The sequence below is a fragment of the Eleutherodactylus coqui genome, chromosome 8 (genome assembly GCF_035609145.1).
Source record: "Eleutherodactylus coqui strain aEleCoq1 chromosome 8, aEleCoq1.hap1, whole genome shotgun sequence".
Lineage (NCBI taxonomy): Eukaryota > Metazoa > Chordata > Amphibia > Anura > Eleutherodactylidae > Eleutherodactylus > Eleutherodactylus coqui.
Genome location: NC_089844.1, coordinates 86250898 through 86276591, shown reverse-complemented (window position 1 = coordinate 86276591; position 25694 = coordinate 86250898). Strand labels below are relative to the sequence as shown.

The following is a 25694-nucleotide window of genomic DNA, read 5'->3' as shown; positions in this document are numbered from 1 at the left end:
ATAGATATGAGATTGATAGATAGATATAAGATAGATAGATAGATATGGGATAGATAGATAGATATGGGATAGATAGATAGATATGGGATAGATAGATATGAGATTGATAGATATGAGATTGATAGATATGAGATTGATAGATAGATATGAGATTGATAGATAGATATGAGATAGATAGATAGATTGATAGATAGATATGAGATTGATAGATATGAGATAGATAGATATGAGATAGATAGATATGAGATAGATAGATAGATAGTGAGATAAATAGATATGAGATAGATAGATAGATAGATAGATAGATAGATAGATAGATAGATAGATAGATAGATATGAGATTGATAGATAGATAGATAGATAATGAGATAAATAGATATGAGATAGATAGATAGATAGATAATGAGATAAATAGATATGATCGATAGATAGATAGATAGATAGATAGATAGATAGATAGATAGATAATTTACATTTTTCATGAGGGGGCACAACATGGAATCTTTGACCCAGGTGAAGAAACGCCTAGCTATGGCTCTACTTTGAGTCTTTTGTGCTATGCTTCATTTCTTCAAGCTCAGCACTTGGTAGGTCAGTTTTGCCTGAGTAATATCTATAAAGAATAAGAGTGAAATTAATACGGGGCTGGTTATTGAGGTGGCAGGACGTGGGTTCAAGTGGCACTGTCATTTTCTCATTAAAGGGAACCCTGTCACTAGGTTTTCCTCTTCTGAACAGCGGTCAGCAGTGACTCAGTTAAAAAGGTGTTTTTTATATATATACATTCTTTATTTTTCAATTTTGGTATAATGGAGGGAGGGGTTACAACAAAAATAAAAAGGTAAATCAGTGGATAATCACATAACAAACCAATCAATCTTCTGTAATGTCCAAAAGCTCGGCATACCTGTTAGAAAAATGCTTTTAAAACTCCTTCCCTGTCTGTTAATTTGTTCTGTATAATCCGGTGGGCGTACTCGGACCATTCCAGTCACCTGGGGTGTTCACTGAACATGCCGCTCTCCCTTTTTACTGATGCAGAGGACATCCCTATGTATTGCAATGATGCAGTATTTGGAGTCAAAGCCATGTTATGAGCCACCAACAAAATGGTCATTTATTGGAAGCCCTCATAGGCATCCCATGTGGCACTGCAATATCACCACATGTGCTGGACCCATGAGGAGACCTGTACTGTTACTGCAGCGCAAATGACTGAGATTATTCCAAAATTATGGCACATTTAAGACGTGTAACTCCAGTAGCAATTACTATTACGCTATATGATCTGAAGAAAGGATCTCATATATACAAATATGAATGACCTATAGTATCAATCAGCAATGAATATACAATATGAATAAGGCTTTCACATTTTATCTAGAAGGGCTGCTCAACCCACATTCATTAGTACATTGTGCTGTAACGCTGCAATGTCATTCTATGTTGGAGAACATCTGTAAGACAGCTTCTTATGCAAATAAGGATGTCGAAGAGCAGGAATGCTTGTAGCGCTGTTGGCAGTTAGATTGATTGAGGAAAGTATTCCCCCCTTCGTGAAAAGGGTCTCTTCCCAGGCAACATCCTGTTCATGAGAGATTCCCGGGGGACAGATGCAGCTGTGTTACGAAACAGAACACAAAACTGGCCGCATAGTTCGCACATATGGTACCGTGCACAGTAGGAGCCTAAGGCTCAAATTCGAGGTCTTATGCCATATTATTCATGTATGGAGAGATTTTACCAAGAACCGTTAATCAATGGGTGCTAAAAATCAATTATCACTTATTAATGTTTTGGATGCTAATAAAAAGCTCTGCTAACACCAAAACTTATCTGATCAGAGGAATAAAAATTACTATCTGGCCTCCTACAGAAAGTTTCTTGGATTCAATCACAGAGTTGAAAATTTGAACTACCAAGGCTGAAATCAAACTGAAATGTATCAGAACTTAAGCAGGTTCTAAAAAAACTCAGTTTCTATGAAAAAAAAAGCTTTAGAAGACGTGCAAAGCTACTTTCCAGGAAGTGTATCAACAGCTGTGCTGCAGCTTGTATATACAGTGATGTCCGACCAGTACTTAAAAGGATTCTCCACTTCAACATCTGTTACAAGTTGCGGAATTCAGTTGGACTTAAAGGGGTTGTACCAAAATCTACTTTTAATCACCAATGAGATAGGTGATAAAAGTCTTATCAGTGTGGGTCTCATTTCTGAGACAGCGACCGATTCCGAGTCTATAGATTCCATGACCCCCTCTTCTCATCACTATGGTCTCACTGCACCCACCCACAAAGACATCAGATTGAATGAAGCAGTGGTTGCTCCATTCATTTCAATGGGACTGATGGAAATGGCCGAGTAAAAGCGTTCCGTTTCTCCAGCAGTCCTACTGAAAATAAATAGAGCTGCACTGTGCATGTACAACCTCCGATCAGGGGCGTAACTATAGAAGATGCAGGGGATGCGGTTGCACCCTGGCCCTGTAGTCTTAGGGGGCCCATAAGGCCTCTCTTCTCCATATAGGAAGCCCAGTACTATGAATAAAGCATTATAGTTGGGGGCCCCGTTCCAGGTTTTGCATTGGGGCCCAGGAGCTTCAAGTTACGCCTCTGCCTCCGATCCATTTAATCTCCTTTTCACTGCAGTGAGGAAAAGAGGGGAACACAGGACCCCCACTCTTGAGATTGAAGGGAGTCTCAATGATGAGAGACCTCCACCGATTAGACTTTTATCACCTACCCTATGGATAAGTGATTAAAGTCTATGCTACGGTAGTACAACCACTTTCACATATTAGATGTTTGCACAATAGTGTAAAACTCCTGACATCTATAGAACCAAAACAATTGTTCAGGATTTTCTGAGCTGAATTCACAGTATTCGGACATCATACATAGGGGCCATCCCATACAATGTCTTGCATATCCACCAGTCTAGTGGCGGTCTAAAGGGCAACTCATTGAATTGTCCTCTTCAATATCACTCAACTGCTAAAAGAATTTTCCTTACATCTCAAAGTGGCCGAACACTTTAGATAGCTGTCTTCAGCCAACCCTCCCAAACACGTGCTTGCTTGGCTTATCATATGTATTTTTGATGGGGGGAGGGGAATAAGCCGATGTGAAGCACCTTTAGCAGTAGCTTATCTCCCTTAACAAAAGAATCAGGCAGGTTGAAATCCAACAGTTCGATCCCTGCAGCAGATGTCAGAAGAGTCGGGACAACAGCATACACATCAGATGGTTGTCCAGACCTGCTAAAATCAGCAAGTTTGGCTGACATTCATCCAATATGTGTATACGGCTACCTTCAGTCTTGAAATTCGCAAATAAAGGTTGCTTAAAGACGAACTGTAATGTCCTCAGATTAGCGGGGCAGGATTCATAGCTTTGCAGCCTGACCCTGCCTCTTTTTTGTACACTGAAGGAAACTTGACGAAACTCATTGACCTTGAGCAGAGGAGACGGCCTACTTCAAAGAGCTGGAAGAAAAATTTAACAAAAGTCGATGTTGGAGAATGGGAGAGGGGTGTTTAGAAAAATGTGTGCAAAAGAAGGGCTGCAGCTGCAAAGCAATGCAGATGGCCCTGCTGGTCAAAGGACATGATTAGAGATGAGCGAGCACCAAAATGCTCGGGTGCTCGTTACTCGGGACGAAATTATCGCGATGCTCGAGGGTTCGTTTCGAGTAACGAACCCCATTGAAGTCAATGGGCGACCCGAGCATTTTTGTATTTCGCCGATGCTCGCTAAGGTTTTCATGTGTGAAAATCTGGGCAATTCAAGAAAGTGATGGGAACGACACAGCAACGGATAGGGCAGGCGAGGGGCTACATGTTGGGCTGCATCTCAAGTTCACAGGTCCCACTATTAAGCCACAATAGCGGCAAGAGTGGGGCCCCCCCCCCTCCCAAAAACTTTTACTTCTGAAAAGCCCTCATTAGCAATGCATACCTTAGCTAAGCACCACACTACCTCCAACAAAGCACAATCACTGCCTGCATGACACTCCACTGCCACTTCTCCTGGCTTACATGCTGCCCAACCGCCCCCCCTCCCCCCCACAGCGCACACCAAAGTGTCCCTGCGCAGCCTTCAGCTGCCCTCATGCCACGCCACACTCATGTCTATTTAGAAGTGCGTCTGCCATGAGGAGGAACCGCAGGCACACACTGCAGAGGTTTGGCACGGCTAGGCAGCGACCCTCTTTAAAAGGGGCGGGGCGATAGCCCACAATGCTGTACAGAAGCAATGAGAAATATAATCCTGTGCCACCGCCATCAGGAGCTGCACACGTGGGCATAGCAATGGGGAACCTATGTGCCACACACTATTCATTCTGTCAAGGTGTCTGCATGCCCCAGTCAGACCGCGGTTTTTAATTCATAGACACAGGCAGGTACAACTCCCTATTGTGAAGTCCCTGTGGACCGACAGCATGGGTGGGTACCAGGAACCCACCGGCGGTACATAAAAATATCCCATTGCAGTGCCCATCACAGCTGAGGTAGTAATGTCATGTTTAATGCAGGTGGGCTTCGGCCCACACTGCATGCCCCAGTCAGACTGGGGTTCTTTACAAGTGGAAACAGATGCATTTATAATTCCCTGTGGACCCACAGCATGGGTGGGTGCCAGGAAGCCACCGGCGGTACATAGAAATATCCCATTGCATTGCCCAACACAGCTGAGGTAGTAATGTTGTGCTTAATACAGGTGGGCTTCGGCCCACACTGCATGCCCCAGTCAGACTGGGGTTCTTTACAAGTGGACAGATGTAGGTTAAACTCCGTGTGCACCTACAGCATGGGTGGCTCCCTGGAACCCACCGGCGATACACAAAAATATCCCATTGCATTGCCCAACACAGCGGATGTAACGTCAGCTGTAATGCAGGTGGGCAAAAAATTCATTTGATTACACTGTAGGCGAGGGCCCACAAAAATTGCTGAATCAACAGTACTAATGTACATCAAAAAAATTGGCCATGGCCAACCAAGAGGGCAGGTGAAACCCATTAATCGCTTTGGTTAATGTGGCTTAAGTGGTAACTAGGCCTGGAGGCAGCCCAGTTTAACGAAAAATTGGTTCAAGTTAAAGTTTCAACGCTTTTAAGAGCATTGAAACATATAAAAATTGTTTAGAAAAATTATATGAGTGAGCCTTGTGGCCCTAAGAAAAATTGCCCGTTCAGCGTGATTATGTGAGGTTTCAGGAGGAGGAGCAGGAGGAGGAGGAGGAATATTAGACACAGATTGATGAAGCAGAAATGTCCCCGTTTTGGATGGTGAGAGAGAACGTAGCTTCCATCCGCGGGTGCAGCCTACGTATTGCTTACGTATCGCTGCTGTCCGCTGGTGGAGAAGAGAAGTCTGGGGAAATCCAGGCTTTGTTCATCTTGATGAGTGTAAGCCTGTCGGCACTGTCGGTTGACAGGTGGGTACGCTTATCCGTGATGATTCCCCCAGCCACACTAAACACACTCTCTGACAAGATGCTAGCCGCAGGACAAGCAAGCACCTCCAGGGCATACAGCGCGAGTTCAGGCCACGTGTCCAGCTTCGACACCCAGTAGTTGTAGGGGGCAGAGGCGTCACGGAGGACGGTCGTGCGATCGGCTACATACTCCCTCACCATCCTTTTACAGTGCTCCCGCCGACTCAGCCTTGACTGGGGAGCGGTGACACAGTCTTGCTGGGGAGCCATAAAGCTGGCAAAGGCCTTGGAGAATGTTCCCCTGCCTGCGCTGTACATGCTGCCTGATCTCCGCACCTCCCCTGCTACCTGGCCCTCGGAACTGCGCCTTCTGCCACTAGCGCTGTCGGATGGGAAGTTTACCATCAGTTTGTCCACCAGCGCCCTGTGGTATAGCATCATTCTCGAACCCCTTTCCTCTTCGGGAATGAGAGTGCAAAGGCTCTCCTTATACCGTGGATCGAGCAGTGTGTACACCCAGTAATCCGTAGTGGCCAGAATGCGTGTAACGCGAGGGTCACGAGAAAGGCATCCTAACATGAAGTCAGCCATGTGTGCCAGGGTACCTGTACGCAACACATGGCTGTCTTCACTAGGAAGATCACTTTCAGGATCCTCCTCCTCCTCTTCCCCCTCCTCAGGCCATACACGCTGAAAGGATGACAGCTCAGCAGCATGTGTACCCTCACCAGTGGGCCAAGCTGTCTCTTCCCCCTCCTCCTCATCCTCCTCATGCTCCTCCTCCTCCTCCTCAACGCGCTGAGATATAGACAGGCGGGTGCTCTGACTATCCAGCGACATACTGTCTTCCCCCGGCTCTGTTTCCGAGCGCAAAGCGTCTGCCTTTATGCTTTGCAGGGAACTTCTCAAGATGCATAGCAGAGGAATGGTGACGCTAATGATTGCAGCATCGCCGCTCACCACCTGGGTAGACTCCTCAAATTTTCCAAGGACCTGGCAGATGGCTGCCAACCAGGGCCACTCTTCTGTAAATAATTGAGAAGGCTGACTCCCACTGCGCCGCGCAAGTTGGAGTTGGTATTCCACTATAGCTCTACGCTGCTCATAGAGTCTGGCCAACATGTGGAGCGTAGAGTTCCACTGTGTGGGCACGTCGCACAGCAGTCGGTGCACTGGCAGATTAAACCTATGTTGCAGTGTCCGCAGGGTGGCAGCGTGCGTGTGGGATTTGCGGAAATGTGCGCAGAGCTGGCGCACCTTTCCGAGCAGGTATGACAAGTGGGGGTAGCTTTTCAGAAAGCGCTGAACCACCAAATTAAACACATGGGCCAGGCATGGCACGTGCATGAGGCTGCCGAGCTGCAGAGCCGCCACCAGCTTACGGCCGTTGTCACACACGACCATGCCCGGTTGGAGGCTCAGCGGCGCAAGCCAGTGGTCGGTCTGCTCTGTCAGACCCTGCAGCAGTTCGTGGGCCGTGTGCCTCTTCTCTCCTAAGCTGAGTAGTTTCAGCACGGCCTGCTGACGCTTGCCCACCGCTGTGCTGCCACGCTGCGTGACACCGACTGCTGGCGACGTGCTGCTGACACATCTTGATTGCGAGACAGAGGTTGCGTTGGAGGAGGAGGAGGAAGGTGCTTTAGTGGAGGAAGCATACACCGCCGCAGATACCACCACCGAGCTGTGGCCCGCAATTCTGGGGGTGGGTAGGACGTGAGCGGTCCCAGGCTCTGACTCTGTCCCAGCCTCCACTAAATTCACCCAATGTGCCGTCAGGGAGATATAGTGGCCCTGCCCGCCTGTGCTTGTCCACGTGTCTGTTGTTAAGTGGACCTTGGGAGTAACCGCGTTGGTGAGGGCGCGTACAATGTTGCGGGAGACGTGGTCGTGCAGGGCTGGGACGGCACATCGGGAAAAGTAGTGGCGACTGGGAACCGAGTAGCGCGGGGCAGCCGCCGCCATCATGCTTTTGAAAGCCTCCGTTTCCACAAGCCTATACGGCAGCATCTCTAGGCTGATCAATTTTGCAATGTGCACGTTTAACGCTTGAGCATGCGGGTGCGTGGCGTCGTACTTGCGCTTGCGCTCAAACTGTGGCACTAGCGACGTCTGGACGCTGCGCTGAGAGACATTGCTGGATGGGGCCAAGGACAGCGGAGGTGAGGGTGTGGGTGCAGGCCAGGGAACGGTAGTGCCTGTGTCCTCAGAGGGGGGTTGGATCTCAGTGGCAGGTTGGGGCACAGGGGGAGAGGCAGTGGTGCCAACCGGAGGCGGTGAACGGGCATCGTCCCACCTTGTGGGGTGCTTGGCCATCATATGCCTGCGCATGCTGTTGGTGGTGCCTCCCCAGCTGATCTTGGCGCGACAAAGGTTGCACACCACTGTTCGTCGGTCGTCAGGCGTCTCTGTGAAAAACTGCCACACCGTAGAGCACCTTGACCTGTGCAGGGTGGCATGGCGCGAGGGGGCGCTTTGGGAAACAGTTGGTGGATTATTCGGTCTGGCCCTGCCTCTACCCCTGGCCACCGCACTGGCTCGGCCTGTGCCCACACCCTCACTTGGCCCTCCGCGTCCTCGGCCGCGTTCACGTCCTCTAGGCCTACCCCTACCCCTCAGCATGCTGTATTACCAGTGATTTGATTTCCCAGGCAGGAAAGAAATTGGCGCAAGGCTGCACTCAACCGTAGCTGGTTGCGTCTGATTTTTTTACGTTCTCCACGCAGCACACACGTACACGGAGACCTTAGGACTGACACAGGCAGGGCAAATAGAATTTTTTCCCTGCTTTTTACAAGGAACACCCACACTGCATCTATTCAATGAATAATGTATGTCTTCTGGCCCTGCCTACACAATTCTATCCCTGTAGTATTAATGCCGGGTGCAATGCTCTGCACAGCCGGTTTTGAGAAAAAAAAAAAAAAATGCAACACTGCTAACAGCAGCCTGGACAGTACTGCACACGGATAGATGTGGCCCTAGAAAGGACCGTTGGGGTTCTTGAAGCCTACACTAACTCCTAACACTCTCCCTGCCTAACCCCCACTTCTGTCCCTATTGCAGGGCGCAATGCTCTGCAGATCCAATTTTGGAAAAAAAAAATAAAAATACTGTGCTAACACAGTACTGCACACTAGTAGATGTGGCCCTAAGAAGGGCCGTTGGGGTTCTTGAAGCCTACACTAACTCCTAACGCTCTCCCTACAGCAGCTCCAGCACGATAGTACTTTCCCTCAGCTAAGTCACAAGGCATGTGTGGCGAGCCGCGGGAGGGGCCGATTTTTATACTCGGGTGACATCAGATCTCCCCAGCCACTCACAGCAGGGGGGTGGTATAGGGCTTGAACGTCACAGGGGGAAGTTGTAATGCCTTCCCTGTCTTTCAATTGGCCAGAAAAGCGCGCTAACGTCTCAGAGAGGAAACTGAAAGTAACCGGAACACCGTGTGGTACTCGTTACGAGTAACGAGCATCCCGAACACCCTAATATTCGCACGAATATCAAGCTCGGACGAGTACGTTCGCTCATCTCTAGACATGATAGGTCCTCTTTAAGCTGACTATACACCTTACCTAAAAGTTAGCCGATTCTACGAATTTTGACGGGATAGGCTTTAGGGCCTTATACATGGTCCGACAGTCGTTTGGACTACTGCATGAGTGCAGTCATCACCACTAAGGTCGTCGGCGCTCGTGTAGAGCATTCAAACTGAAAGTTCTGCTGGCGGCTCGCTGGCTTCTCGTCCACTTCTCGCTCAGCGCTTCACTTCCTATGAGAAGCACTGAGCAGGGAGCTTTTACACAGGATGACGTGCCAGCAAGCGCCAATGAGGTTTTTCAAGCTGACTTAAGAGTCAGCCTAAACAAATGCGAAGAACAAGTGAGCATTTTTTTTTCACTTCACACTGAACGATTATCGCTCACTCGTGCTCATTTGCAAATGCATGACAATATATGATCACTACTTCACTGCTGGTCGCATGCTCATTCTATTATCTTGCTGTGTAAAAGGGGTTGTGCATTTCTCAATATAAAACATTTTAAATGGCTAAGCATGTGTTAAAATAAAAAAAATAAAACATACTCACCCGCCTTCAGTATCCCAGGGCAGTATAACCGTCTCTGCTGCTCCATCCCTGTCCTTGCCACCAGAAGTCAGGTGACCGTTGTGGCCAATCAAAGGCCGCAGCGAACTTCTGGCATCATGGCACCCAGGATGTGAGCGGTGATGCCAGTGGCTTGCAGGGTGACACTGTAGCCTCTGATTGGATGCAGCAGTCACTGCAGGTGAAAGAAGGGGAGTATGCTTTATTTTTATTTTACTTTTAACACATGCCCAGCCCTTTAAAAATGTTTGTATTAAAAACACACAACCCCTTTAAAAATAAATTAGGAAAAATCTTATTTAATGCCTTTTGGGGACGAAAAGCCAGTTCTGGATAGAAGACTCCAGGTAGTGATGAGAAGTTTCTCCTTCAGATGCCTAAGAATTCATGTGGTAACATGGGCCAAAACCTTTTTTTTCACTCAATGTAGCTCTACAAATTAATATAAGAAATAAGGTGAGATGTTGGAGGTCACTGCCTTTGTCAGTGTTAGGGCTTATTCCGACGTGCGTATATCGGTCGGGTTTTCACACCCAGACGATGTATATACGCTGTCTCTCTCTGCAGGGGGAGGAGGCGGGCCGGGCTGGGAGCAGTGCACTGAGTTCCCACCCCTTTTTCCCCCTCGCCACTATTTGCAATAGGAGGTGGTGGGACAGAGGCGGAACTTAGCTCAGCATCCATCCCGCCCTCCCATAGCAAACACTGGTGAGGGGCGGAGGTGGGAGCTCAGTGCAGAATGGCTCAGTGACATCATGAATGGCTGTGATTGGCTAATGCCAGACTAAGTTAGCCAATCAGAGCATTAGCTTTTTGAAGGCGGGGCATTCAAGCCCCGCTTGCAGTAAGCAAAGGCTCTGCCAGAGTGCAGGAGTGAGCGACAGCCTGCAGCAGCGCCGTGGGAGGGGAGTAGTGATTTTTTTTTCTCACACTGTATACCCGGCGTATAAGACGACCCTCGACTGCAAGGAAGCAGATTTTTCGGGGTTAAATGGTCGTCTTATACGCTGAAAAATATGGTACATAGATTATATTATACTCTAAAGATGTTGGCTTTACTGTACACCGATAGATCACCAGTCCGTCCGAGATGTGTTAACGGTCAACCAGACCTTATCCATATGGTCTGGAGAATGCCCAAAGCCAAACTGATATTAGGGAGAGATAACTGAGTTTTGGAAAAAGCTTAGCATTAAGTTTCTACATAATATAAAAAGCGCATATCTAAAAACATGCCTACAGGTGAGGAATGGATAAGACTGGTTAAGGATAATATGTAGATGGAAAGAGTGATTTATGTCAGTCCAGCAAAAATAAGACTTCACAAATATGTTGAATAAACCGTTTACATTATAAATTACATTACAAATTAAGGGGAGTTTTTAATATTTCTTTTGTGTGGCTGAAAGGGGTGGAATGAGGGAAGGGTTAATTAAGAGGATATGATTTTAGAGTATGTTTGTATACACCCAGGAGAGACATATTAGCATTTTTTTTTATATTTGCCATTATATGGCTTTCTGATATGTCAATTAACAAAATGAAGAAAATGTTATTAAAAACCACAGGACTAGTATAATCTGCTGACATGCACTAAAGGCAACCGATCTGCTGTGAAAGTCAAAAGAAAAAAAAAGTCTAAAAAGTTTGATGAAGAATTTAGTATTATAAAGAAAATCTGATTCCCGCTAGTCGCATACAACATGCAATCTGTTAACATGCATCGCTAACCCTTGTAACAGGAGCCCACTCACAAAAAAAAGAAGGAAGGTCCTAATTGCTCCCAAATACGAGCAGACTGTAACTTGACTCGTATGAGAATTGCTCACATTATGTCAGTGGGAAAATATGTTCACGTCAAACACTTTCACTGAGTGCCTCCTCTCAAATCTTGCTGGATATTTTCTGATGTGATGCAGGCCCCAAACGAAAGTCATAGAGATCAGAAGAGATCAAGTCCAGTCGGTTACCCTATACCTTAACAACAGACCTTTATGGCTGTGAGCAGAAAAGACCCCTCCAGCAAACAGGGAAAGTTTGGTGCTGATTACATTTAAACATTTCCAGGCCACCTCAGCTTAACTTTTATACAAAGTTGTCAATGTTCTCAAAGTTTTTGAAACTTTTTCCCCCCTTTAATAAATGAGCATTGACTGGATAATAACTGACTGAAGTGCGGAGGTGATGCTGTAGGATTCGGCATTTAAAGGCCATGAAAGAAATAGAGGATTATACCATTTTAAAAAATCCTGATTATTTATTGTGTAGTGCAGGAGAACTCCTATAGTGTTATTGTACACATTATGTGACTACGCTCTGGGGTTCCGTGATAGTTGCTCAAAAAAAATAAAAAATTTTTTTTTTTAAATCGCTGTGATCGAATCCCCATAGGGAAACATAGGGAGCCATTCACTTGTATTGTGAAACTCTTTGGTGTCCATTTTACAAGGTTCTCGACTTTTTTACATTATACACTGTTTGGAATACAGAATAGTGTAGTCCACTATGTACTCCAAATAAAGCGGAAACATGCGGAACCTTGTTAAATGGACACCAAAGTGGCATCCACATCATAACAGATGTGAATGGCCATATTTGTTTCCTTTGGGGGATTCTATCACAGCGCTGTTTTCTGAGGCTGTCAAGTAAGGGCCGTAGCATAGGCCTGCAGGACTGTGGGTGGAGGTCCCCATGACAGAGTTAACAGGGAAGTGGGAAGGAAAGGGTTAGCACTGCAATGAATAAGAGAAGAGGAGATGGCAGTGGGATGGGTGGAGCTACAAAAGTAGCAAGAGCAAATTGCAGGGGGGGGGGGGGGTTACAAAAGTGGAGGAAAGATCATTGGAAGATATCAGAGGAGAAGAAAACACAGCCAAGAGAGCAAGGAAGTCCCACCCTCACGTCCTATAAGAGGGTAGAATTTTAGGGGATGGTGTGGTTACCTTTAGTACTGGGTGAAGGCTGTGGGAGTGTATAGCATTCATCATGGCAGCAGTGGATAGGGGGACCTTGGAGTTGGTATAAAATTTGGTGTGTGTGTGTGTGGGGGGGGGGGGGGGGCAGGCAGTGGATAGCCACCTTTCTCCCCCTTGATTAATGGTTACTGTTGGGTCTGTCACCTCTTGGCTCCGACAGGGCGGAGTCCTTGCAGAGATGGTGGCGTTTCTAGCCTTGTAAAGGCTAATGGGTCTTCATGTCGGGAGGTCTGCGGCTGGAGGCAATTGGGAAATTGGGTTTTCGAGTTAGGAGGTGTGCAGTTGCAGGCAATTGGGAAATTTCCCTTAAATGGTGAGGCAACAGATTTTGGAGCTCCAAGGACCTCCCCTCCTTTTTGGTGGGATGTGTTAATTAGCATTGATAGTTGAATTTGGTTAATTCTATGTTAATTATATGTAAATTTTGTTTGTAATAAAATGGCTGCTGTGGCCAAATTATCCAAAAGATAATAGGTGTCTGTAGTTATTCGGGCATAGGAGATGGAGGTTGGTAGTGAATAAACGGTTTGAAGGCTACAGCTGGAAACGACAAACCAAGCAAATGGGAGGATGGAACAATGCCTCTACAGCGCCACCTATTAGTAGGCAGCATTCCTGCAAGTCACTGTTAGATCTTTTAGCCCGCCTTGTAACAATGACTGGGAACATAAACCGAAAGCAGAGTCTTCTCCAGAAAGAAAGGATAACTATGCACAGGCAGAATGTTTCAGGGCTTTTGAGCAGTAAGTAGCTGGCTCGATGGGTGAGAGGTCTAGGATGTGGGTCAGGAGGAGGAAAGTTTCTCTTTAGGGAGAGCATTGTTCTATCTTTCAATTTTCACAGATTTCCCAGAGGAGCATGCATGGCCTTATAAGTCGCCTCACACCTACTGGGTGCTCTCCCTAAGGAAACTTTATCCCTCTAACTTCAAAAAATGAGAGAAATGCAAAACTAGGACCAAAAATTTCCTAGAGCTTTGGTAGGATGTTAATGCAATAGAAATCCTAAAACAATTGCCTACCTCTCTGAGTTTGCAAATCAATCCTAGAACAAGGGTTCTCCCTTAAACAGTTGTTCAATCTTATCTATCCCTTACAGCACTTTTAGATTTTCATTGCTTGAGTGCAAAAAGGGTACATTTTCCTACAGGGTGGTAGGAAACTTGACATATTCCAGATCGCATAGGGTCTGTTACACTCACCCATGAGAATCTTACTTATGTTCGGTCTCACAATGCAGGAATCTTAAGGGTTTGTATAGCAGTGATCCCACCCATCTTGGGCAGACAGACTGTGTATTGCGAATTCAGGTCCTTAATGTTTCAGTGCCACATCTGTCTGTCTGTGACTGCTGATGAAAGTAGTGTGCGCAGGATACGAAAGCAGGCTGGACAGGTGTGTATATAGAAGATTAAAGGTTGCTAGACGCAGGACAGGAAAAAACACAGGGATACAGATCTGAATGGAACATCCTGAACCTCCCTGACAGGACCCACCTTGAAGTGGAGCACCTGTCCAGAAAAGGACAACCCCATTGCTTGTATGAAGCAAGGACCAAAAGTCAGAGAGGAATTGGACCAGGGACAATGGAACAAACAATTTGACAACTGACAAATATGCTGAAAGTACAGAACAGACAGGAATGCAGAGTACAAGACTGACAAGACACGGATATACTGAGAGTCCTGACAGGGCCAGAATACAAGGTGTATAACCGGTGCCCTCAGCAAGGAGGAGTTGGTTTCTATATCATAAAAAAGAGTAATTTACAATTCACTCAGAATTGGGTTTTGTGGTCAGTTGTATCCTCGAATATAACAGGGAATGCTTATTTTTTTTATACAGGATGGTGTTCGAGTTCAAATGTCATTTCATGCTGGCGATCCAGAAAAAGCATGCTAGGAGAGCCTCTTTAAGACTTCCAGTTGTAGGATCCTGGGTACGATGATGAGAGGCAGGAAATCAAGCCAACGTGGCATCTTCATTTTTGGCTGGATTCTTGTTTTCCAACCAGAGTCCTACTGTACACCGATGAGGGGTAATAACCCCAAAACAGCTGTATGCACATGGATATTCTGATTTGGCTCACATCCCTAGTCATATTCCAAGGTCTGTTAAAAGGTCGGATATTGACTCAGGGTAGCTACCATTCCAATAGGTGCTTTGACCACAGCATCCAAGCAGTTAACTGCCACGATCAGAGCCAACTGGCAGAAACAGCCGATAGCCACTGAGTATAGAGTGGACTCCCGAGCCCACTATATAGACCAATCATGACTGCGTGACTTTAAATTTACGTTATGCGCTTGGGAAGAGGTTAAGGCATTTTGCAACGTGTCTGTAAAAAAGTTGGAAGTCTGATTTTTGGATAAATTGTCCAGGAAAAAGAAGAATTCAAGTTGGCAGCCCGGACTCCTTTATATTGAAGTGAAATAGTCTAGGAGTAGAGAAGATCAGTCGTGAAGCAGTAGAGCACACAAACTCAAAGAATAAAAATGCTGAGCGCAGAAGTGTGCAGCACATCAAAATACTCTTTGTCATCAGGAGCTCAATGAATTGGGTTTCCTTGCCTGAGCAACTGCACACAAGTCTTAGATCACCACATATTATTGTAGGCATTGGCGGAGGTTGTATAACACACACCATTACTGGACTCTGTAGTAGTGGAAATACTTTCTCTGGAGTGATGCATTTAGCTGTACCATCTGGCACGTTGACGAATGAATCTAGATTTCATGCCAACAGAATGTATAGTAGCCAGGGATGGGCTGAAAGTGATCTTGGCCCCCAGACATTATAAGGCCATGGGTCTTTCTTAGCAGATCCTGCACTAAGACTTTAAGGAGTGTTTTAAATGAAAAATGTAGAAAAAAAAAGAATTGGGTCTGTTTCAGGTTTTTTTTTAAATTTTAACATAAAAAACAGATGACATACTAAACAGAAAAAAAAAATGATCGCAGGTGCAACATAGATGAAAAAGTCTGTTTTTTTGTGGATGCAACAATATGCTTGTGTGGGTTTGTCCTTAATATGGAGGCTGTAAAATGAGAGGTAGGTATTAAAAAGGTATTTTGTCCTTTTACAACGGATGACCTATCCTCCGACCCAGACTATAACAAGAGCAGGAAATGTAATACTGCTTCCATTGATTTCAACAGGAGTGAAGCTGATGCTTTCACTTCCTGCCCTGATCACTTACCCTACTCATTTTACCAACCTCAGAACCTTGAGCCGACTATCTGAACTACACAGGGATTGAACCCTCAACCTTCAGATCGTGTGCAAAAGCTTAGGACTGCATTTCTGCTTCCTGAACACTCTGCGTCGCATGGGGCTCTGGATCTAACATTTAACAATCTTATTTTACCCAGTGAATGTGGCCATATGTTTATCTTGGTAAAATTCTCGTTTCACCATCACTATTCCTCCCAACTCCCCTATACAAATGTATGCTCAAGCCAGTTGAGCATGCTCTCAACAAGAAGAGAGGAATGAGAGTTACAATTCTACAGATGGTGTCCTCAGGAAAAAAGTAACAACCAGAAGAAGTCAAGACGCCTGAAAGGCTTAAAGTGCACATTCCTCTGTTCCCTCCTCTCCAAGGACTGTGAACCTATCCTAACAGGCCTCAAATGAATTAACTCCTGGTTAATCAGAGAAGGAATTTGATTGGTAACCGTTTACATAGCTCTTTGAACGGTGTTCAGAGACCGAGTCACTCCAGATTCTTGGGTCACAAGTGGCATTCTTCATATTGTACAGTTAATAAACGTATTGGGCAATGACAACCCCCGTTATTTAGGTGAGCTACCCACAAAGTCTCCGGGCCATGGCTGCTAATTGGGCCTACTTCAAGACCTGTCTCTTACCACAACCAGTGTGCCCAGGGCTGGGATATAACTGTATTTAACAAACAATGGATCCGCGCTCCGAGAACTAAAGTTTCTTATTTTCTTTTTAAACAGGTTTATTTACACACAACGCGTTTCATCCTTTGACAAGGACTTTTTCAAGTGTCCGAGAACTAAAGGGCTGGGATATAAGTTCCTTATGTCTCCACTGCCTACACAGAAAGAGGAAGGGACCATGATCTTGCTCATAGAGCTCAGCTTGGCACTCCCTAAATGGGAATCAGATCAACTCGATGTCTGCTAGGCTCTCAAAGACCCAAACCAGCTTCTTGCAATCCCTTTCCAGAACGAAAAATCAGGTGCATTGAAATTCAACATGTCCAATTCTTCTTTCTCCCAGCATCTACTGTTGTGGGAGAGTCTAGACATCCCCCTATTCATTAGAAGATTGCCCAGATCCACATAAATTGATGGGTTCAGCTGAGGCTCACCTCATGTGTATGGACACATTAAGCAATGTTACATATCACAGGCCACAGCAGTTTATTGGTCTTAAGGCGAGACGCCTTTGTCACCCAGCTATATAATACTCTGCTGCTTTAATTTCAATATTAAAAGGTATAATTATAAGTAAACACACCTCTTAAGCAGGGCGTGACCTTCATGTGCACATTTTTACAGCCAGAATATTGTAATAAAAGCTCCTTTTAATTAAATATAATAAATCATGTTGGTGTGTTCTTGGCTGATGTGATCAGAAGTGAAAAGTTCAATGAATAGTAAATTCCACCAATTCAGTCAATGGTTGTAACTGGAGACAGGCAGAACCTGTGAAGGACTAAAGAGTAACAGGTACAAGCTGAATAAAGATGATGAGAGAAGGTATGAATCAAAAATGTATGTATGAGGGATTCCTTCCGGAAAGGAAGCCAGCCCAGTGATCAGCTCATCAATGTAGAATGAACTTCTAAAATTGCAGACAGCCATACATTTCCCCTACAGACATGTCGAATTACCCTTTTTCCCGCGGCGTCACCCTATTTTCAGCCTCTCTCACCCAGGCATCCTGTGATACAGTGTTTCACCGTATTGCTAGGAAGGGAGATTAAACATAGGGCGCACACTCAGCAAAAATACAAAATCAGCTATCTATTGGATTAATCCCATAAACAGAAGCCTGTATACTTACCCTCCTCACTTCCGGGACTTCTTCAGTTCTCGGTATCGCCGCACTGGATTCTGATACCGTCCTTCATCAGGACATAGAGTATAGAGGAGCACACAACATCCTGATGAAAAATGGCATCAGGACCCAAATCAGCGGTGCTGAGAACTGAAGAGTCGAAAGAGAAGAGGACAATTATATAGTCTAAACTAGAGCCAGACTATTACTTTTGTTTGTCTGATCTGGTCTCCGAATAAAGTTAGGGGTCTAGTCTGGAGTCTGAAATTAATATAATAGGTCTCACTATATTTAGGAGATCTTGTCTGGAAAATGAATATATTTGAGGGGTCTGAATATATTTAGGGCGTCGGTGCTGTGAAAGGCTCTCCCAGGTTGACATCTCTGTCCTTGCAGGGAGGCTGCAAAAGAAATATGGCATCACATGGCAACCATTGAAATCAATGGCTGTCTGTGTGATACATGAATGAGCCATCTAGGTATAAAACTTGCCCTCCCCTCTACAACTTATGCCCCACTCTTTAGTCTTTTGTGAACTCCTTTAATGTTGTACTTGTATTCCTACATTTTGCATCTATGAGAATAATCATTTTTGGTAAGGAAAGTTCCAAATCTGAAAAGCTAGGAGTAAATTTTACAATTAATTTTTTGCTGGTTTCAAGTATTTTACAATGCATAGAAAATTTTCTGTTACCAACAGATAGCAAGCAGACTGTTCAATATTTGCAATATGTTAATCAGTCAGCAATATTATGGCAACAATTAGCCAATCACAACCAAAGTCCATGCATTATAGGACATCATTATGCACTAAAAGTACAGATCTGTCAACAGCAGCTTGTTGATTGTTTCCTGGTGGCAACAGTGGATTCCGAACATGGCTCTAGTTACTAATGAATAAATTATTGTTCTATGAACAGTACAGGGTGGCAGAGATTTCATATCAGACATTTTGCACATACTACATTACATCTTTTCATCGTGCATTCAAGAAACATTGCAAGAAACATGCAAAAATTCAATCACCAATATACGTTTTGTCCAAACACAACATTCTCCTCTCATTGACATTCTCTATTCTCTAAATAGCCATTCCTTATTGCCAAACATAGAACCAAGCCAGTAAACATAAAACCAAAATGCCTCTTTTGGTTTCCATCACCTGTGTCAGATGTTGTTTAATTGAGACCGCTCATGTTTACGTTGCCCAGATAGGGCATATGAACAAGGGAGGCAACCCAAATGTCCTTCAACATCTGCAATGAGGATAACAAGAATCAAGCATTCACCTTTCAACATACCCACTCCTTTTTTCCCCTAAGAGATAAATGGTGCCATATGTGTCTTACAATGGCTTATCCCACCCTCCCTTTTTTCAGTTGTTTGTCTGCACTATTGGGGGCACCACTTTCAACACCCTTCCCTCAGAATGATCAACCCCATCTCAAAAAACTAGTGTTGCTTATAATTCTTGTTGCACCTTTGAATGTGGGTATTCTTTATCGGTTAATCAATACAATGCCCGGGCAAATAAAATAGATTAACAACATTAAGAGTGGAGTCATACAGTGGATGGAGTGTATCATGATTACGAAGGGGGACTGGGTAAGTAATGATTAACAGTTAGGTGGGTCAGGCTTACCATAGTGCGTTTGGGTGAAGCTGGTGGAAGGTAGCCTTTATAAATGGTGGATATAGCCTCAGGCAGCCATTTTTTACCAGAACCCTGGAGTGAAGATTCCCTGCCCATCCTACCTTTTTAAGGGGTAAACAGGTCATGACAATGGGTGGAGAGATGTGGTTATAAGAGGGATGGAAAAGTGGGAATGGAGGCACTGATTCGCAGTTGAAGGTGGACAAGGTCCTCTGGGATGAACCCAGAGGACAACTGAATCCATTATCATCAGACCCATTTTATTCAGGTGCCCTTCAGGCAGTGTTGCCCACTAATGCTTATTAGTACCAATTAGTATCATGTGAGCCGCCAGGAGCTGTATTTAGGGAACAGACCACCCGCTGTTCTCTGAATAAATTCTCCTTGTTCTGACAGCTGAGAACAACTGAGACAATGTAATCAGCTATTATCAGTAGTCCCTAGGCAGAGCACAGCCTGCAGTCCATCTTATCAGCTGTTCTGCTGAACAACGGATTTCAAGCCGAACTGAAGTCCGTTGTTCGGCAGAAAACTGAAAGATGGGAACATTAACACGCAACAATTATCACTCAAAAGATGGCTTTTGAGCGGTAATCGTTGTGTCTTTAGTCACGCAATAATCAGAAGGTAAGACACAAATCACTCCTTTGTTCTCTTAGGCCTCTTATATGCAGAGCAGATAGTCAACCTCTGATGAACTATGCTGGTCGTCTTCCACCACCAAGGGTAACAAGCTTCATTATACACAACTGATGCTTACGTTTATCAGTGGCTTAAAGTGGGGCCCACAACATTTCAAGAGGCCCATTACTGATCGTCCCAAGACTTGGATTTTCCCACTGAAAAGCTGAAGAATGGGCCCCCAAACCAAGCCAGAAAATGTGCTACCTGTACTCGTTACAGACAGCTGACCTTTCAATCCCGGGGTGAAGTCAAAGAGGTTGTGCCAATACCTTCTATGCCAAGAATTCTGGAGCAGGCAACGCAATTACGTCACTGCATCACACTGGCTGAGAAAGGCAACATGCTGCAGAGACTGGAGGAAGACCCAGCAGATTGTCAAGGAACGGAAAGAGGCGAGTTTTGAGATTTTGTTTTCATTGATGCAAAGGGGGCATTATAAATGGAGGAGAAAAAAAATAACTCTTGTGTGTGTGTGTGCGTGGTGGGGGACTTACTAATGTGTGGGGGCACATAGGGAGATATTATTGCTATCTGGGGATTATAAATGGGGAGTTTGCGTAGGTCGGAAAAAGGTAGGCTGGATGCTGGCGAAACAAATAGCCTACTATCAGTGTGCACAAATTCTGTAGACATTAGTCCAATCACTATGTGGTGGTAATATGCAGTCATAGTGTGGAAGTATTACTCATCCCTTTAATAATGCTATTATTGTCCCTGGTACAATGCGTTTAGTTCAGTAACAGTACGTGTTAATATTTCTTCTTTGCATAATGGTATGACTTGGTAACTGAGTGCTACTGTCATGGCAGCACCCATGCCCTGCTCCCCACCACTGCTCTCTTAGGTGCCACTAACAGCCAGGTACCTGGCAGAGAAGTAGAGGTGTCGTGGAAAGTGTGAGTGACACAAGTATTAGGATACGAGGTGAAACACTGGACTTACAAAGATACAAATGTTTATTAGCAATGAAATATGTTTAAGTGCAACCAGTAACCAGTTGACAAAAGTAAGTCTTTTTAATGGGTCTGCCCCAAAGTCCAATCACTAGCTAAGCAGCACTAATAACTCCTGATCTATATGCTCAGTTAGCAATTACCGGTTGCAACATTGGTAACACTCTTCAAACAAGTAGGTGATATATAAACAATAAGTAACAATTAACCAATGGCGGTTTGCCGCATTCATCCAAGATAAGCGTCTAAAAGCTTGTCCGCAATGGGTGGAAGTATACACCTAAAGTAAAGGTCCTGTTAAGAACGGGCCCAGGTCCGGGAAATGACCTTATACTTTCAGTATGTTTGAGCCAAAGAGTCTACGTGAGTCTGACGGAATAACATGGTGTGACTAGAAGGCTTGCGAAGTCCACTTCAGTGTCTCCGTTTATGTGCACACATGCTGGTTTATTAATTTTTTTTTTTATCAAGGATCGACCTCACTTCCGAACTCTCAATCATAGCTGTACTGTACTGTGATTGAAGAGACTTTCAGCATTCGTTGGTGATCAATGATAAGAACTTCAGGATTGCCCTTTCCTGTTGTGTTATTCCCTGCAGTCAACTCACTAGTGGTCACTCCAGCTGTAGCCTCGTCTAAACAGCAGTCCTGCAATGTATCTCTGTGTTGCAGCAACTGTCACTTAATTAAAGGCCTCTGGCTTACCGGCTGGTGGTGCTTGTGCTCTGCCTCTTTGGATGTAGCCATTAGATAATATAGCAGTAGTCTCTTTTCCAAAATGCACAGCTGTCCCTGTCCTGCTTTACTGATCTCTCACTATACAACAGTACCTGTGCTGCTTCCTCAGTCTGCTGCCACAGCTGCTGCCCACTGCTGCACAGCCTTCTGCACACTCTCTGCAATAGTGTCTGACCCTCTGATGCTGCTACAATTCTTTATATTTCCCTTGCTAGGTACTAGTAAGCCTCCAGGAGAAGTCTTGGAGACAGTGCTTCTCTCCAGCTGTCTCACGAAGCTTCGCTAACATGTCCCAACCTTACAGATAGTACAGGACCACCGATACATTAGAGAAATGCACACAACAAGGGACTGACACAGACAACGAAGGCTGGTAGCACAGAACAGTTTAAAGAGCACATGCACCCAATTGGATTAAATCAGGCTCATAAAACTCTATTGCCCAAAGGGCCAAAACAAACTGGGTTTGTCCCACTTCTAGCTGTTTTGCTGCAGGAAGCAGACAGCTCCGTACATTATGCAGTGGCTCGAGTTGGTACTGCAGGCTGACTTCTATTGAAGTGAATGGGATTCAGCCTGCAGTATGAACTTGGTCCATTGCGAAATGTAAGGTGCTGTCTACTTCCTGCAGCTAAAAGTGGAACAACTCCTTTAAAGCAAAAAGGACAAACTGCCCTAACTGCTGCTGATGGAGCTTGTTATGTGTAACCATTTAGTACCCATTAACACAGGGATATCCTTAACAAAGAAGTAGAAGAAGGAAGTTTTTCCTGTCGTTGCTGCAGGATTCCAGTAATTGTCCTTTCGACAAGTTTACCTCCAGTCAGCAAGGAGCACTGAAGATTGAAGTCAGAGTTGAACAGTAACCACGTTCCCTCCCCTGCGACAACACGAAGCTAGATAAAGAAAAAGTTATCCCTGGATGACCAGGTAAAAAAATGAAATCCGAACTGCCCTTGTTGATGGTTAACCCGTGTTATACAAAGAAAGTAATCCCAGAGTCTGGGACCAGCGTTTGATACCCCCATTGCCAGTTATTAAAGTTTGGTATTTTGTGCACTAATGACGTCTCCAGCGGCCTATGTTAGCGATCCTCAAAACCTCCAGTCGATGGCAGCTAACAGGACCCAATTTAAGACCCCGCCCTCCCCGAAAGCAGTGTGGCTGGATCTGGGTCATGAGACCCTTATATTTCTCCTACCCACACAGAAGGAGAAAGGGACAATGACCTCAATATTGGAGCTTGGTCTGGTCCTTCCCACTTTAGAATCAGGATTGCTCTATGATCATCAGACAGTTACCCAACCCGGAGAACCCGAAAAAGTCTCAAACCTTTTGCCCGTGGCACCTTACATAGAATGACACATAAAATACTAATCAAGGACTAGTCACTACTAGAGCTGTGTGCAAGACAAAAAGAAACCCAGAAGTGATACTTTTGCTGCACCTGGATGCAGCAGACTGTAACATTCTTATCTGGTTGTAGAGATAACAGTAATGAACCCAAGTAGTTTCCTGCTGAAATTGTGTACGCATAATAAGAAGCTTGAGACCAGGGCTGGTAGAACTCTGCAAGGAGACAGTTTTATAACCAACATGCTATATGACTGTTGGTATGCTACCTATTATCTGGCACCATATTAAATGGGTATTCCGGGAGAATAGGCAAAAGTTTCTAAATTTCCCTAACGTTTTCACTTATTTCCATTATAACAAATATATCTAAATCATCAAAATGTACCTCAATATCCTTTTTTGCTGACCTGCACCACCGCTGCTTTCCAACCATCTTCAGATAGACACATTGTTACTTAAAATAGTCATCAGGGAGTGGAAAAACTACATCTCCCACAATGCCCCATGCCCTACGCCCAGTCACAACTCTACAAACTGTGTCATTACAAAATGTGACCAGTTAAATAGTGCATTGACCAGTTAAATAGTGGCGCATACAGGACATTACCATTGGATGCCAATGAAAAACTAAGCAATTAGAGATGACAGGAAAAGCAGTATCTCCGCAGCTTTGTAAATCTCGTTATAACATTAGATTACAAAATGACATGTCGTCCCCCTATGTAGCGTGTAACTTTCACTTTGAATCGTTGGAATTCCAGTTTAACGATAAGCTGGATGGTGGTCACAGTACTCAGTCACCACGGGAACTGCACTTATTTCACTTCAAAAAGGATAAAATTGATTATGGATAGGGATCAGACCAAGTTCGAAGTCCTGTCCCACCAGAAATGCAGTCAGGAAGAGTTCTATGTAGTCAGCCTAGACACATCACAGCTCATGGGAGCAAAACTACGTAAAATCACTGAGAAATACAACTGTTGGGCTTCCTTAAAAGGGGTCTTTGCGGTTTTTTTTATTTTCAAAAACATGTGTCCTATGCAACATCAAACAGGCATATAACTCACCTCAGTGTTTGCTTACAGGCTGCGGTCAGTCTGTGGAAGGAATATCATAGGCTGCTGTAGTCATTGATAGAGCTTAATGCTTGAGCGCTGCTGCAGCCTGTAAGCACGGGGGAGACCCAGAGTGATGGCGCTGGATGCAACAGGGAGCTAGGAGAGGTAAGAATATGCCTGTTTGTCATGTTATTGCATGGGGAGCATGTTTTTCCCTATTGACTTCCAGCTAACATCTAGTTGCAGCGGTTCATTTGGTTAAAAAAAAAAAAAAAAGACAGAAAAACATTTTTCCTAAAATTACTACATGAGAGACCACCCTTAGTCTTTTGCAAAAGTACAAACATCAATTTTCAGCAGTAGACACAGCCAGAATGTTATATGGGGGGAGCTAGATAGGTGCAAAATACTAAAAACAACTACCCCTCCTACACCTACCTTACACTGGGGGTTGGTGCCTGCCTAGCATTATACCTGCACATCGACAAGGCTTGCGTAGGGTACCAGTCACACAGATACTGCAGTGGACCAAGCAGGCATACATCCCATTAGTTATACCTTCATTCGAACAGGCAGCCCCCCCCCCCCTCACAAGGAACTGACACCCTATGCTTCCCAGACAGAGTAAGGGCTCATGCCCACGGGCGTATGTGTAATACGCTGCAGGTCTCTTCGCAGCATTTTACCCTTGTTGTAAACTTACGCTCTGCCAGCAGAGAGCATGTATGGAACTGCGCATGCCCACAATCACACACATACGGACATGCGGAGTGTGACTTTTTTAAAAAAGAATTCCCCGCTCTGTTTCAGTGCGGGGATGCGTATGAAAAAGCTGCTCATATACCATGTAATGCGTATGGACAGAGGGTCACACTCTGATTTATTTCTTGTGCGTATTGACGTGCAGAGTCCTCATACCAGTGCGTATGCATCAATGAAAATCCATTGACTTTCATTGACTCCATTCACCGTGTATCACACGTCTGTGCAACACAGGCATAATGCGGAGTGAAAACACGATCGTGTCAGCAAATTTTAGAGGAAAAAAAAACAAAACTAGAAACCATAGGCACCTGATAGTGTAATATTTCACCACAGTAAATAAAAGCAGTCTCATTTACAAGACCCACGACAGAATAAAAAGTACATTATAAAATAGCGCGGCTTTGTTGCACAAACATAAAAGAAAAAGCCAACTCAGGCCGGATTCACACGAGCATATTCATATTTGTGCCATGCTTTGCACATTGTCTATTTGCATGCACAACAGTTTCTTTACTGTACTTTTTATGAGCGCAAGTCATGCTCAAAAAAAAAAAAAAAAAAAAAAGAAAACATGCACCCATACTCTCAGCCATGGAAATGGCCAATAAGGTGAAGGAGCTCAAGCTGTGATCTGTCCCTGCGCAGGAAAATAGAGCACGCTGTGAGTGAACCCATTGACATCAATTGGCTTTACTTTCTGCGTATTGCGCACGCATTTTTTTTGTGCACAGAAGAACGCGCAAATATGTCCGTATGAATCCGACCTTAGGAAGTCACAGGAATTTCCTGATTTCTCATACAAGAAGTTGAGTCACTTTTGAAAGTTCCAACTAAATTTCTGACCAACAGTCTGGCGGTAGAAACTGTTTCTCCTTGTGGAGAGTGCCAAGTTGTTGTAGGGGATCTTACAAGTCATGCAATGCTCACTGGGAA

The 25694-nt window shown here is 44.8% G+C and overlaps 1 protein-coding gene across 4 annotated transcripts in view; it reads right to left on the bottom strand.

The window, feature by feature from the left end:
* RBMS1 (RNA binding motif single stranded interacting protein 1) overlaps positions 1-25694 on the bottom strand; it is a 335966-nt gene that overhangs the window by 207694 nt on the left and 102578 nt on the right. The gene's annotated exons all lie outside the window — the stretch shown is intronic.